The 13,684-nt window shown below is 38.6% G+C and overlaps 1 protein-coding gene across 3 annotated transcripts in view; it reads left to right on the top strand.

Moving 5' to 3' along the window:
- Window positions 1–3,364: 3,364 nt before the first annotated feature.
- Window positions 3,365–13,684, top strand: part of FUT9 (fucosyltransferase 9) — a 161,897-nt gene continuing 151,577 nt past the window's right edge. For 2 of the 3 annotated variants that reach the window (XM_045843141.1, XM_045843145.1), the window contains exon 1: window positions 4,372–4,572. The gene's annotated coding sequence lies outside the window, so the exon portion shown is untranslated. Of the gene's footprint in view, window positions 3,481–4,371; window positions 4,573–13,684 lie in introns of those variants that run through there. The other variant, XM_045843142.1, reaches the window with a different exon arrangement.

The following is a 13,684-nucleotide window of genomic DNA, read 5'->3' on the forward strand; positions in this document are numbered from 1 at the left end:
TCTTTATTTCCATTTCATTTTGCTAGCTTTACTCATTTCTGCTCTCTTTCCCTTATCATGTCTACCTCACTGTATATTTTACCTTGTAACTTATCCATATCTATTTCTTAATTTAGAATGGATTTTCTTTTTTTTTCCACTTTTCTCCCAAATTTTGCCAGCTTTGGGTCATCAGCTCCTACCGTTTTATCAATCACTCCCAAGTTCTTGCATTTGTGCCTTGCAGTTATCATTCATAAAAGCAATTACTTCATTGTGTCCTTATGAAAATTCATGGCAGAATGTTAGGATGAATTTTTCAGTCTCTCCTTGGCAACATGTTATGGCATGTGTTCTTGAACAATTGGTACATTTTGCTGCTCTTCTGTCTTTCCGTGTATTATCTTTGTATTAATAATATGGCTGTTCTTTTATTACTCATAATTAACCAAGTTACATTTTTCTCATCTAGGTTCCTGGGAAAAGGAGAAGGGAAAATAGATATCTGGGATTTACAAAGTTTTGGTTCTCTCTGCTATTACAGAGGTAGGCTGCGTTTGGTAATCATCACTCCTCTGTTTAATCTTTGTGGAGCCCACCATTGCTTCCAACGGGACAAATCCAAGAGGGCTTTTGTCAACAGTGCTACTCACTGCAGTTCCCACACTAATTGCTGAAAATAAGATGTAGATGATTCACAAATCAAGAAAAGCAATGCAATTCAGCTGCAGGAAGCACAGCGTGTGTGTGTGTGTGTGTGTGTGTGTGTGTGTGTGTGTGTGCGCGGAGTTGGTTGTGAGATTAGCCACAACTGAGTCCTCTACACTTACCAGGCTTCGTCCTTTCCTCCTATGCTGCTATAGACCAGATTGAGTTCCTGCTATAACCAAAGGAAAAAGCTTTTACATTTCACAGTGAAACTCTCACTTTCAAGAATTATATTTATCTTAAAGCTTTCTAAGATTATATACCATTGGGCCCACTCTCTGCTCTTCTTACTTTTTCTTATGTGACTTCTGGTGATCTCAGCAGTTTGGGCATCTCGTACACACATTTTGAAAACTGAAGGTTATCTATCTCCTGATTTTATTAAAAAGAGAATTTGCAGTGTTATTTTATTCATTTATTTATTTTTATTCTCCTTGTTGGTTGGTATATGCTTCAGAAGGAGAAAGGGAAAGTTGCTAATTTTTGTCATCACCTTCATTCCAGACTCTGTTCATATATTCAGCAGTACTAATTATACATATTACATAGTCCATACATAAATTTTTAGAAGTCTTTACAACCTCAAAGACACTTATTACTTTCTATTTTTCCCATTGATACAAGCAGATGTTAATTTTTAAAAGTGGAATCTCATCAAAATTTTCACTGGCCTAAAAAATTTCCATTGTTTACTTTTACAAAAAATGTTACTCTTTTCCCTAAACTCTCTTTCTCTTTTAAGAAGTCATATAAGAACTGGCTACAAGCATAGGCTAATAATCTGTATTATTTTTCTCATAACCTTGTTAACGTCCTTAATTAATAAATATTTCTTCTTTGGGCTTCAAATGTATCACCACCATCATCATAACATCTTTCCGAGTGATAAAGCACTTGCTGGCTCATTAGACTCTAAGCTTCACAAGGGCACATTTACCAATTTTCACTGTGGTATCTCCTGAACCTAACATAGTACCTGGCCCCAAAGGGTGATTATTAAATGTGTTCAATAAATAGAGGAATGATATTTCTTTTGCTAACCATTTTCTGGCACTTGTGCAATATTTGTTTAAGAATAGCTTCAAACTTTCTGATTTCAGAAAATTTCAATGTGAGAACTTGATTTCAACTACTTCAAAGGGTCAGTGTAATGAAGATGTTTATTTTATTTATTTGGCTTCCCATGTTGTCATGCTTAACACAGTATGACAACAATAAAGATGTAGGAGAAAGAATATGAAAGGGAGAAAATGCTGTGGTACAGGTGACATAAAAGTTCTCAACCAGTCCGAGACTCTAAATTGAAATCCAATTCCTCCAGCAAGGGAACTAGAATGTCCTTCCATCTTTATCACCCCGCTGACTTTTGTCTCTGGTAGGCCATGTGGCTAGGGAGTAGGAGTTAGAACTTGTCTTTATGTACTTTAAATGTCATCCTTTCTCTTGGCCTTAAGGCATTTTAGTTAGTGTTGTTTCTCCACCTTTTTACAATCATAAAATGAGACTATACAAATATTGCTAATACAGTTTCAAAATCAAACATAGGAGGAAAACAGCACAAATTCTCAAAGGCAAATCACATTAGCAAAGGAGAAATGAGGAATTTCCTAAACAAGGATGAGAAAATGAAGAATTAATTCTTGGTAACCACTCCTTGCACAAGAAGCCACCAGTATTAGAAAAAGAAAGTCACTGCTCCTGTCTATAATATAGTCACAGCTGAGAAGACTTAGGGTCAAATGAACTGTAGGTCTTCACCAACCATTTTCTCTCTATGATCTTCTGAGAAAGAATAGCATGTGGTGAATTTGCATGGTGCACTGTTGAACATCTGGAGAGAGTAACATGTACCATTTAAAGTTGATGTGTATTAGAAGAATTTGATATCTGTTCCCTTAATGAGGAGGTGCTCCTCTCATTCAGGTTATCAGGTAGATGTGAAAACAAATATTTCCACCAGGAAAGATTCTAGCAAGTTGGAAATACATAGACCATCGAGTAATACTTTATTATTAACATTTTTCTCATGTGAATGTACATGGGAAGAGCTAGTGGTGTTTTATCAACATTTGGGTATGTTTTATTGTATTAAAAATGCTTCTCCATACTGCAGTATTCTCAGTAGTGCACCCACTTTAATGTAAGTACATTTGTTATATAAGGCATACTTAATTGAAATAAAATGCCTAATTTATTTATTCTAAAGGTTGGGATCCTTTTCACTTTTAAAAATGACTCTTAAGTAACAGAAAGACTGCTAAAATAAAAACACAAAAAAATCAGAAACTTTCCCTCTAGGGTGCTCACAGGGAGTAATTTAATCACTTCACATTATGTTATTTGAGGCGAGTTTACTACTCTCCGCCCCAGAGAGAGAGTCATATCTTTTCCACGCATAACCTTTTTACTCTCTGCCTACCTCAACTACCAAGTGAACATTTCTAAACAAAAATGTTTCAGGAAAATCAGTCAATAATGCAGCGATTGTTCTCACATTTACTGAAAGTGTGGATTCATCCCTACTCTATCTTGTAAGTGTATAGGCGCTAAATACAGTATCTATTTTTATGGGAGTCTCTGTAGTTTGCCAGTAAACAGGATTGATTCATAGTCTAATAAAGCAAAAAAAAAAAAAAATCCACGATAGGAACGCCAGGACAACCCTAGAAGAACTGGCGTGAAAATGAAAAGCTCTGCAATTATAGGATTGAGGAATATTTGATTAAACGCGTTAAATCCTGTCCTGGTTTTCTAGGATGTTGGGAAAAAGGAAGAGAAGAACCAAGAGAGACGGTAATAGACTACCCCTGAGCCATGGTCCTAGGCAATCAGGTCATAGAACATTCTTTCATTCTCTCATTCATATTCTCTCTCCCTGCGCCCCCCCCGGCCCCCCCCCGTCTCTCTCCGTCTCTCTCTTTCTCTCTGTCTCTGTCTCTGTCTCTCTCTCTGTTTGTTTTTACCTCGTTAGATGGTCAACCGGGCGACAAACACTGTCACCTCTGCCTAGGCAACAGCTCCAGTGGGCTGGCGATGGTGGCCTACATTGAGCTCCCTGCCGGTGTCTTTTGAAGAGCGTCCAGGGAAGCAGACAATAGGGGGACGACACAGATGTCACTGATACACAGTCATGATCATAATCTGACCAGAAAGGGGAGAGGAGAGCCAGGGCCCGCAGATCCCTGCCTGGGAGCCGCCGCAATGGAGCGGTTGGCGGTGTGACCGCGTACAGGTGCCTCAGGCCCTCGGCGCCAAGAGCTGTCGCGGCCACCTCCTGGGATCACCACCTCCTGAGTTCAACCACCGTACCAGCTCGCAAAAGCCCCCACAGCTACCGAGCCTGGGTAACCCCGAAACTTGAGCCCGGAAAGGAAGAGCCCCTGGAAAGGGCGCGAAGGGGGAAGAAGTGGGAGAAAGGGAGGGGAGGTGGGGGAGGGGAAGACACCTATCTCCTCTTGGATTTCTCCTTCCAGAGCTCTTCTGGTGGGTACCTTTGATGGGATCTTGCGCGCCTCCCCGCGCGCCTCACTCCTTCCCTCCCTCCCTCCTTCCCTCCCCTTCACCCTGAGTGATCATCTCCCCTTCTTTCCACTGTCCCTCCCGGCCGCGTGCCTCCTCCCCTCCCCCTCGCCTCCCTCCCCCTCCCGCGGCGGCAGCCGCTTTAGCGGAGCCGGAGATGGGCAGAGAGCGCGCGCGGCGCAGCAGCTCGGGATCCGCGGCTCTCCAAGCCCGCAGCTCCCTGCGCCCCCGCCACCGCGCTCGCCATCTCCGTGTCCCCCGGCTCCGGTCCCGCGCCTAGGAGAGCCGCGCGCCGACCGGCCCTGCCCGCCGCCTGCGCCGCGCAGCCTTCGCGCGCGCCTGGTTGGCGCTCTCCTCCCAGGACCGGTGAGTAGCCTGGAAGGCGCAGCGGGGCGGGCGCCAAGGCTAAGATCGGAGACAACATCTTTGCTTTAGGAGGCACCACACACAAATGCTGATTCCTCAACATTTAGGCTGGGGGTCTCAGGAAGGCGCAGCTCCATAGTCCCCGAAGGGCTGTTTGATTTCGACTCCACCTGCTGGCCACCTGAACCCCTCTCCCTCTGGAGCAGCTCGGGGTCTCGCCTCACTTCCATCTCCCAAACTAGCAGCAGGGTTGTACCGTCCCGACCCTTCCTCCCATTACCCCTAACAGGGTCCTCACTCTCCTCACCGACCCCGCATTTCCCCCTTCTGATTTCCCGCTTCTGCCAGTCCGCAAACGCCCGCATCAGCTACTCTTTACCGGGTCTCGCACTGACAAAGCCTTCTCCACGAAGTCCTCCCCTGACCCACCTTCCCTCCTTTTCCAAAGCCTGGCTCTTCTGCCGCTGCTGTCCCGCGGTATTCCTTCGCACAGCAAATGGTCCTCCCAGTGAATTCTGACCTCAGTCCCTGGACACCGGGTGCCTCTCCAGCTTTTCTGACAAGTGACCTCAGGAAATTGACAGACACGCGGTGATCTTGGCTTGTGTACAGTTACTTTGTGTGCTTCTCAGCACCTGGGTTGTTTAGGGTATAATAGAACACGAGCAAAGACAAAAATAAACCTTTTGCAACTAAACTTTTGGTTGCTTTAAAGAGTACAGCCGTTGACATCAGTTAGATTCGTTGTGTTCATTTGGAGGTTTCTTAGCTAGTAACAAGGACCTCCCCAATTTACCTGTTTTTCCGGAATCGGTCTTCTTTCCAGATTGAGAACCATGTATCTGACTGGATGATGAATCTCCTTTAGCAACAACACTACCAAAAGCTCAGCAACTCTTAAGAAGCTTTTTCTTGAAAATAGAGTAGCAACAATCTGACCCTTTGAAATCTTTGATTTGCAATAAGCCAAAGCCCTTATTTTCCTTGAGGTTTAGTGGCTAACAGAAGCACACATTAGGATCGGAAAACGATCTAAAAAACTCCTGCACTATCTTGGTGCTTGGTTGTGTAGTATCTTAGCATCCTGTCTTTCTGTAGAAGTTTTCTTCCTGCAGTAGCCCTTTCTTTTGAAATCATGTTTAACGTTTTAGTATTTCTAATTGGCTTGAGAGAAAAAAGGGAGTTGTGTTCTGTGAATGAATATGAGCCAGGGAGATGAAGGAAGGAGTGAGCACAGGGAGAGAGAATTTAAATACTAAAATTTGTACTCCTGTTTCCCCATGTATGGAAATCTTAAAAATGAAAATATCTTCATGCAATTTATGATTTAGTTTGTTAAAGATGTGGTAAAATTGTATTAAATTTCAGCATATTTTACTCTGTAGAACCCTTGGTCATAAGGCTTTCTAAGCAATACATATAATTGTTTCAGAAGCATATGTCAGAAACTTTAAAAGGTGCCCCATTAGAGTATGTAGTGTGTGAATATAACTTTCCTGGTAATAGTAGTATTCTTATTTTAAATTTTTTAAGGAAATGGAGATTAAACAGTCATTTTTGCTCTCCCAGATGATAAAGAGATATGTATGGTTCCTCACCTTAAGTGAGCAAGTCTGTGCCTATGTAAGAAACAGAGAGGGGAAGGTGAGCAGTTACCTGGAGAATTTGTCTAGTAAGGATTGCCTTCAGATCTTGCCTTCTCCAATGTCAAGATGTTTTAAAAATTTTGTTTAAACCCTAAATGTATTCAAGCCTTTCTCTCTCTCTGCATGTGTAGACATAGGCAGAAAGGCAGTGGGCAAATCACTGACAAGGGTGGCTTTGGAAATGTGAAGAACTGCATCTGAAGTCAGGAGGGGCTGTGAGTTATGACTTTATTGTTGGTTTTCTACATTCAGAAATTTTAACTGGTAAGATTTCATGCTTAACTAAAAAGAATATTCAAGGCCAAGTAGTTAGCCCTACAATTACTGCAAATAGTCACTTTGGTCATATCAGGTAGCCAGATAATAGGTAAATTATGAGATGAATCAAAAGATCATTTAATTTTTCCCCTAAACATTTTTATCCTTTGGACAATAGTGGAGTGCTCACAATGTGTAATATGTCTTACAATAGTGAATAGGTATTAGAAAGGATACGCCCAGATTGAACAAAAGGGAAAGCAAGGATCAATGCTGACTTTGATCAGTTATTGCCTGTAATTGTGTAAATGATGAATTCAAGACAATATATGTTCACATAATTATATGCCATATTCTAAACAATGTCAGAAATGTCTCTTTTCTTTTGTAAGGATATAAGCATGTGTACATGTAACGTTAAAATAGTCTCAGAATTATCTATCAGAATGTAAATAATTAATCTGCCGTAAATTATGGCAGGTATTTTGGTTAAGAACTCTTGGTGAGCTGGAGCTCAAGATCTGCCTAACTTTAATGTCTTTGTCATTATCAAGGGTCTGCAAAACACCAAATATAACCCTTGGGGAGAGAAGGTATACCAATATTTGAATGACATATCTTGGACTATCGAGTTGTAGGTTATAATGCTCATAACTATATGCCACCTAGAGGATGGGATAGGTCTAAATTAAATGTTTACAGTGGTAAAGTGTAATTTTTTTAGTTGTAATCATTTTATGTGACTTAAGTGATGAATACAAGAGGAGGTTTGTGAAACCCTTGGCAATATTGTAAACTTTAAAGCACTTATTATATTTATTGACGTAGTAAACTTTAAAGCATTTATTTCAACTTCATTCACATGTTTCTTGGAACAGGAATATATGCATTTTCACTAATAAATGCTAATGCTTTAAATTTACAATTGCCCTGTTTGTGGAAACCTACCCTATTTGTGGAAAATCATTCCAATTAAATGAAAAAATTCTTTTATTCTTACAATTTAAATATATTCAAAATAACATTTTTATAGCAACCAAAACCTTTAACCAAAAATTCAGAACTGTAGTTTCCTAAGTTTAACAAAGTGGCCACATTTTAATTTAATTATCCTGATTATTAATGCTGGAAAAATATAGCGTGGCTCCTAATACAAAGCAGACTAGCAACTAGTATAGTTCTTCCTTCTGGGCACTCAGAGCTTTTTCCTTGAGTATTTTTATTTTATCCATTCAAACATACACAACTGCTTCAGTGTTAAAGAAAGTTTAAATGGTCTTTAGGCACTTAATATTGGTAATGTTTTCTAAGATTTAAGAACTCCAATGATGAGAATTAGAAGATGATTTGGTAAAGAGTAGTTTAAAATTGTGGAAATGATATAGATGATTTCACCAATAGACTGCTATTAGTTGAACATTTCATGTAAAATCATTTTGTAGCTTGTGTGTGATGAAGAGGGTGGGCTGAGTAAGGGAAATCAGGCAAGAAGAGAGAAATAGAAAGGATAAAAACCTTGAATACTTGCTTAAATTCTTTATTCCGGTAAAAGTAATTAAATACAGGTCCCATTATTTTGGTATTTGGGAAAAGCTGTTTTCCAACTTGAATTTTAAGAAATGTCTTTTTATTTACAGCAGTAAAAATGCAATTTAAAACATAAAGTGATGCATTCATCTTATTCAGTAAAACTCAGGGTTTATGGGCAAATTATTTTATGTAAACTAATTGACCTAAATAAAATCCTTGATGCATTTAAGAATAAAATTTTGAAGGAAGGAAAACACAAACTCACATATACCTGAACTTACAATATTAGATAAAGAGACAAGTGGTTTATTGTCTTATAAAGGCAAGAAGATTCAGTGTAGGGATCCCTAATATTTTCATAGCTTAATTATCACTCTCATATTTCCCTATTTATATTTGTTGATGTATTATTCAATTTTTATTGATTGTATTATTTTTATTTATAAATTCAAAAGAGTTTGTATATTTTTAAATGCTTCAAATTTTATGAGTTCAAAATAATCTGCAAATTGTACTTGTAAACATCGTATTATTACATAAATGTTTATACATGGCTTTGTTTTCTATCTTTATTCTATAATGGGAGGAATATTACAAAAACATTCTCAAAAAGCAGACAAACAAAATGAATATTTCAAAACTAGAATGATGATTCAACCAAAGTTTTATAACAATGCTATCACTTTCTTAAGATCAAAGCTCATGTATAATTTAAATTCCCACAAGAAAGAACCATTTAGATTCTGATTTTACATAGGGTGGTGTGAAAATCATTTTCATTTCTTTACCTGAAAATGAAATCCTTTGCATTCTTAATAGAAGAAATCACAGAACTTAGGCATTGATTAGAAGATATAGAGGGCATTCTGTTTCCTTCATATTACTAATAATTTACTCTTTAATTATCTTTTACTTTTCTAAAAAAATTGTTTTTCAGTTACAGTTGTTCCCATTTCCCTCTTTCTGTTGCTCTCCCCTGCCCCGTCCAATGGCTACTCCAAAAGACAGTCCCCACCCCATTGTCCTTGAGCATGAGTCCTTTGTACATGTTCCATGACTTGACTCTTCACCTTCTTTACCCCATTATCCCCCTCCCACCTGCCCTCTGGTCACTGTCAGTTTGTTCTTTATTTCCATCTCTCTGGTTCTTTTTTGCTCTTTTGCTTGTTTTGTTGATTAAGTTCCACTTATTGGTGAGATCATATGGTATTTGTCTTTGACTGCCTGGCTTATTTCACTTAGCATAATGGTCTCCAGTTCCATCCATGCTGTCACGAAGGGTAGGAGTTCCTTCTTTCTTTCTGCTGCATAGTATTCCATTGTATAAATGCACCACAGTTTTTTTATCCACTCATTTACTGATGGACACTTAAGCTGTTTTTAGCACTTGGCTATTATAAGTAATGCTGCTATGAATATTGGGGTCCATAAGTTCTTTTGAACTGGTGTTTCAGGATTCTTAGAGTATAATCCCAGCAGTGGAGTTGCCAGGTCAAAAGGCAGTTGCATTTTTAGTTTTTTGAGGAAATTCCATACTGTTTCCATAGTGGCTGCACCAGGTTCTTAAGTATTTAATAGAAACAATTAAAACCAGGTCTTCTGATTCTGTGCTGTATGTCTTTGAATAAAATAAATATCAGTTTACCACTTATTTTATTTTGAGAACATAATAAGTGAGAGATCAATTTCAGTATTAAAGAAAAATGAAAATGAAATAAAATAAAAATTTGTGCCTTCCTCAGGGAATGCCTAGTCCTGTAACCTTCATAGTTGAAAGTAATCTTTTTATGCTCACTCTTTCTCACCTTCAGGTTTAAGCTTGGAGAATATTTTACAAATTTAACTGTCATTGGTTCATCGTAAATATTTTTGCTTAGTTTTAATGATATATTCTTCACAGATATGGTATCAGTTTCTTTCATAGTAATGGTATGTTATGGACACTTCCATTTTAATTTTTAATAGTTGATTGAAAAATAGTCCTGAAAACAGATTTTGGCTTCTATAAGCAAAACAGTGAAAATAAACTGCTTCTTATAGTTTCATGTCTATGTATATTTAATCTTTTTGTCACCAAAAAGAAAGTTTGTGTATCCATGTTTGGTGTGTGTGTGTGTGAGTGTGTATGTATGTATCTCCGTAGTCTGTGAATAGATCAGGTTGCAGGGAAAATAAATTTGTTTTACAAATTTCCAACTCCACAATTAAAAGTCTTGGCATTTTCAGCATTCTCTCCCCTGATGGCTAGGCAGATAGTGAAACTGAATAACTAAATCAATGGGGAACCTCATCATTAATAGGTAAAAAATAAACTTTCAAATGTATTCTTGGCCATGAGAGTTCATCAGTGTCATCTCTCATTAAGGAATAACATAATAATATACATTGATATCTATATGGAAGAATACTACATTAAGTGTGTCTGTGTTGATGGAAGTTAGGGGGCTCTGTGATCTCAGACAGATGTGTGGCTGCCTCAAAAGCAGAAGAGGAAACCTTTTCTTAGGAAATGACTTTTTTTTTTAAACCAGTTAAGATACAGATTTAACTGAAAGGAGAAATACATCTCTAAGGCTCCCATAACCTAATTTCTTTGGAGGGTAATTCAGTTTCCATTTATTGAGGGCCTCCTACCCAGCAAAATCTGAACTGGTGACTATGGGCGCCAGGATGATTATGATACAGTCCTGACCTCAAGCAGCTTACAGTATAACTGCAGAGACAGATAAGAACAAACAGAAAGGAGTGATGGGACACCAGCTGGCATTAATCTAGGGCAGCCTGCATGCTACTGAACCTATAGAGAAAAATAGAAAAGACTACAACTTACTGTTAGTATGCCTTGCCAAAATGGTATGGCATGACTAAATTTTGGCACAGAAATAATCTTCCTTTAAAATAGAATATGTTTACATTGCTTTCCATATTAATTTTAACTCTGACAAAAATTTTTTGACACAGCAGGCATCTATTATTTTGAACTGATATAGAATGTCCCACACTGATGAAACTGATAATGATTAAGTTGTTATAGGTCATAGGTGATTTTCAAAGGAAATATAATTTATTTTGCAGTTTTAAAATAAGTTTGAAATATCAGTTTTGTCTTTTAAGAAACCTAAAATTTCAAGGTACATTCCTACATTCAAAGATAATGTACAGAAGAGGGAGTAAATGGAGGCAGCAAATGGTATTTGTAATATCTTCAACAATTAAAAGTTTATAAGCTGCTTTAACTAAATGTATTTCAATTTAAACAGGTAATTTTAAATCACTGTATTCCATTTACTCTGATAACAAGTATTTATTGAGTAGGTATGATTATACGATACCAAGGGACATAGGGCTGATAATGATAATGATAATGATGCCTTCACTGCCTTGACCTATAGGAGACGACTATTTCAATAGCCCATCCCTGCTGACTTACAAGACCTAGGCAGGGTCTTGAATAATTGATTTATTATTTAAGGCTTCTAGGTAAGGCATGAATAATTGATTCTAGTCCTTGTTTTTTTTGGGGGGGGCTGCATGAGGGCAGTCAATCTAACTTGTCTTACTTGTCCACATCAACAGCCCTGTGGCATTTGTCTGCCCCACTGAATGGCAAGCAATGGTTACAGAAATGGGATTGGGAAAGATAGGCAGAGGTGTTGATAGGTATTTCACATGGGAAATGCAGAAGCTGGGAACATCCCCTGCTATTTCTGATAACATTGCTTGCTTAGATTAAGGGGACTATAGATCAAATCATAGTCAGAGCTGTCTGGCAGGGAATAACAGATTCAATAGAAAGTTAAATTTAAGACTCTTGAAACAGTTTGGGAAAACCTTTTTTTTTTTTATGTGAAACTGAGATGCCGTGGGAGCAAGGAGCTTGAGAAAGTCAAGCAAAGGCTTGATTATAACATTTTCATTTGATAAGTGGGTCTGTAGAATCCTTTCTCACACATTGTTAGTTACTGAGTCCGACTTGACCCACCCGAAAATGAAAATGGTAGGCCAGACAGCCATAAAATCTCCACGGGTAAGAAATTTTCATAAGAGCTCAGTAGCAAGCTAATAATTGTTTCTCAAAAGATGTGTACATGGTAGGAGTGTACCCTCTGTGTTAGAGAGGTAACCAGTCCATAACCCCAAAGGAAAGCTGGCAGTGAAGGTTCTCTCCCTTTTCCAGAGTTTAGCCACAGAGACTTGTATCTCACAGGTCTATTAAGGATGTGGGGCCCTAGATGTACTGAGCACGCTACATCTTACTGGACAGCTTCAAACAGTGTGCATTGGCTAGGACCTCAGTCAAATGATGCTAATTTTTGCATTAGCTAAAATGAATATGTAAGAACAATGTCCAAGTAAGGCACATATTGTCTTTGGTACCCAAAGATTCCTATAAGGTGCTGGGCATTTTGTTGTTGTTGTTTTGAGTTGAATAGACAGCAGTTTTTCTTTGACTGCCAGACAGGGATTGGATACTGCAAATCTGCCCATACAGTCCCAAGAAAATTTAATGACAAGCAAAGCCCTGATTTTTCAGGGTGTATCAACCCCCTTGGCTGGTGGAAGTATGATAACATCGCAGTCAAGCCATGGCTAATGGAAGCTTTTGACTTTGTCATAGACAGAATATCATGATATGATTAAAACTTTGTACACTAGAGGGTAGAGTCACTTATACTATCCACCTGCCTGATGGCAAATTGCAGAGGAATTTAGCTACCCCTGGAGATAAGGTGTAGTAACTTGGGGAATTACTACAAATGTATATTGGTGGTGATGGAATATGAGTTGGTGTTTGTCCTTAGGAGCCAGTGGTATAGAAAATAAGGCACTGACACCATCTTAGATGGAAGAGCAAATGTTAATCTGGCAAAGGATTCATTTACATCAGCTGTTCGTGATAATCCATTCTAAGCTTCCAGTCCTCAGTCTTTTTCACTGGTCTTATTAGGCTGTTGTATTAAAATACTGCATCTCTTGCTACCTATGCTTTTGTCAAGTCTGTAATCAGAGCTGTAATTTCCTTCTCTCCTCCCGTGATTTTATACTGCGTCTGTTGGACCATGTGGGAAGAAATGGGGAGACTAGAAAGTGATTTACATGCTCCATTAGCATTTCCCTACATGTGGCCTTTCCCAGTTATGATAATCTTCTCATGCACTTAATGGGTGATGAAATAAAAGCATGTAACTCATTAATTCCTGTTATACAATCAGATGTAGAAACAACAAAAATAATACATTGAACTGGCCCAAAGTTGTCCATCTACAAGATCATGTTACTTTGCTTTCCCACTGTGAATTCTACCTAAACACCATTAACTCAATCTGGGTTTTATAAATCCAGGTAAGAGAACATCTTGGGCACCTACAATCAACATTATTCATAGAAGTTTGATTCCTTCTCCTCCCTGAAATTCTCCAGCATACTTATGTGGGTGTGTATGTCCTTTGATCCCTGTTGGAGATAGGGAAACCTTGGTCTCTAATCATGCTTCTCTTTAAATTATACATTAGGGTAGAGGGGCAGAGAGGAATCAGACAGCAAGGAGTGAGAGAGGCTTCATAAGTACTTTCAGTTTCAAGTAATGTAGCAATGGCTCATGGAATAACCAAAACGAACTTCAAGGATTTTTAGCCCACATACTAACTACTCTGTCTGGGAGAGCAAGGCCCTCATGG

The sequence above is a fragment of the Phyllostomus hastatus genome, unplaced genomic scaffold (genome assembly GCF_019186645.2).
Source record: "Phyllostomus hastatus isolate PE091 unplaced genomic scaffold, TTU_PhHast_1.1 phas_contig_40, whole genome shotgun sequence".
Taxonomy (NCBI): domain Eukaryota; kingdom Metazoa; phylum Chordata; class Mammalia; order Chiroptera; family Phyllostomidae; genus Phyllostomus; species Phyllostomus hastatus.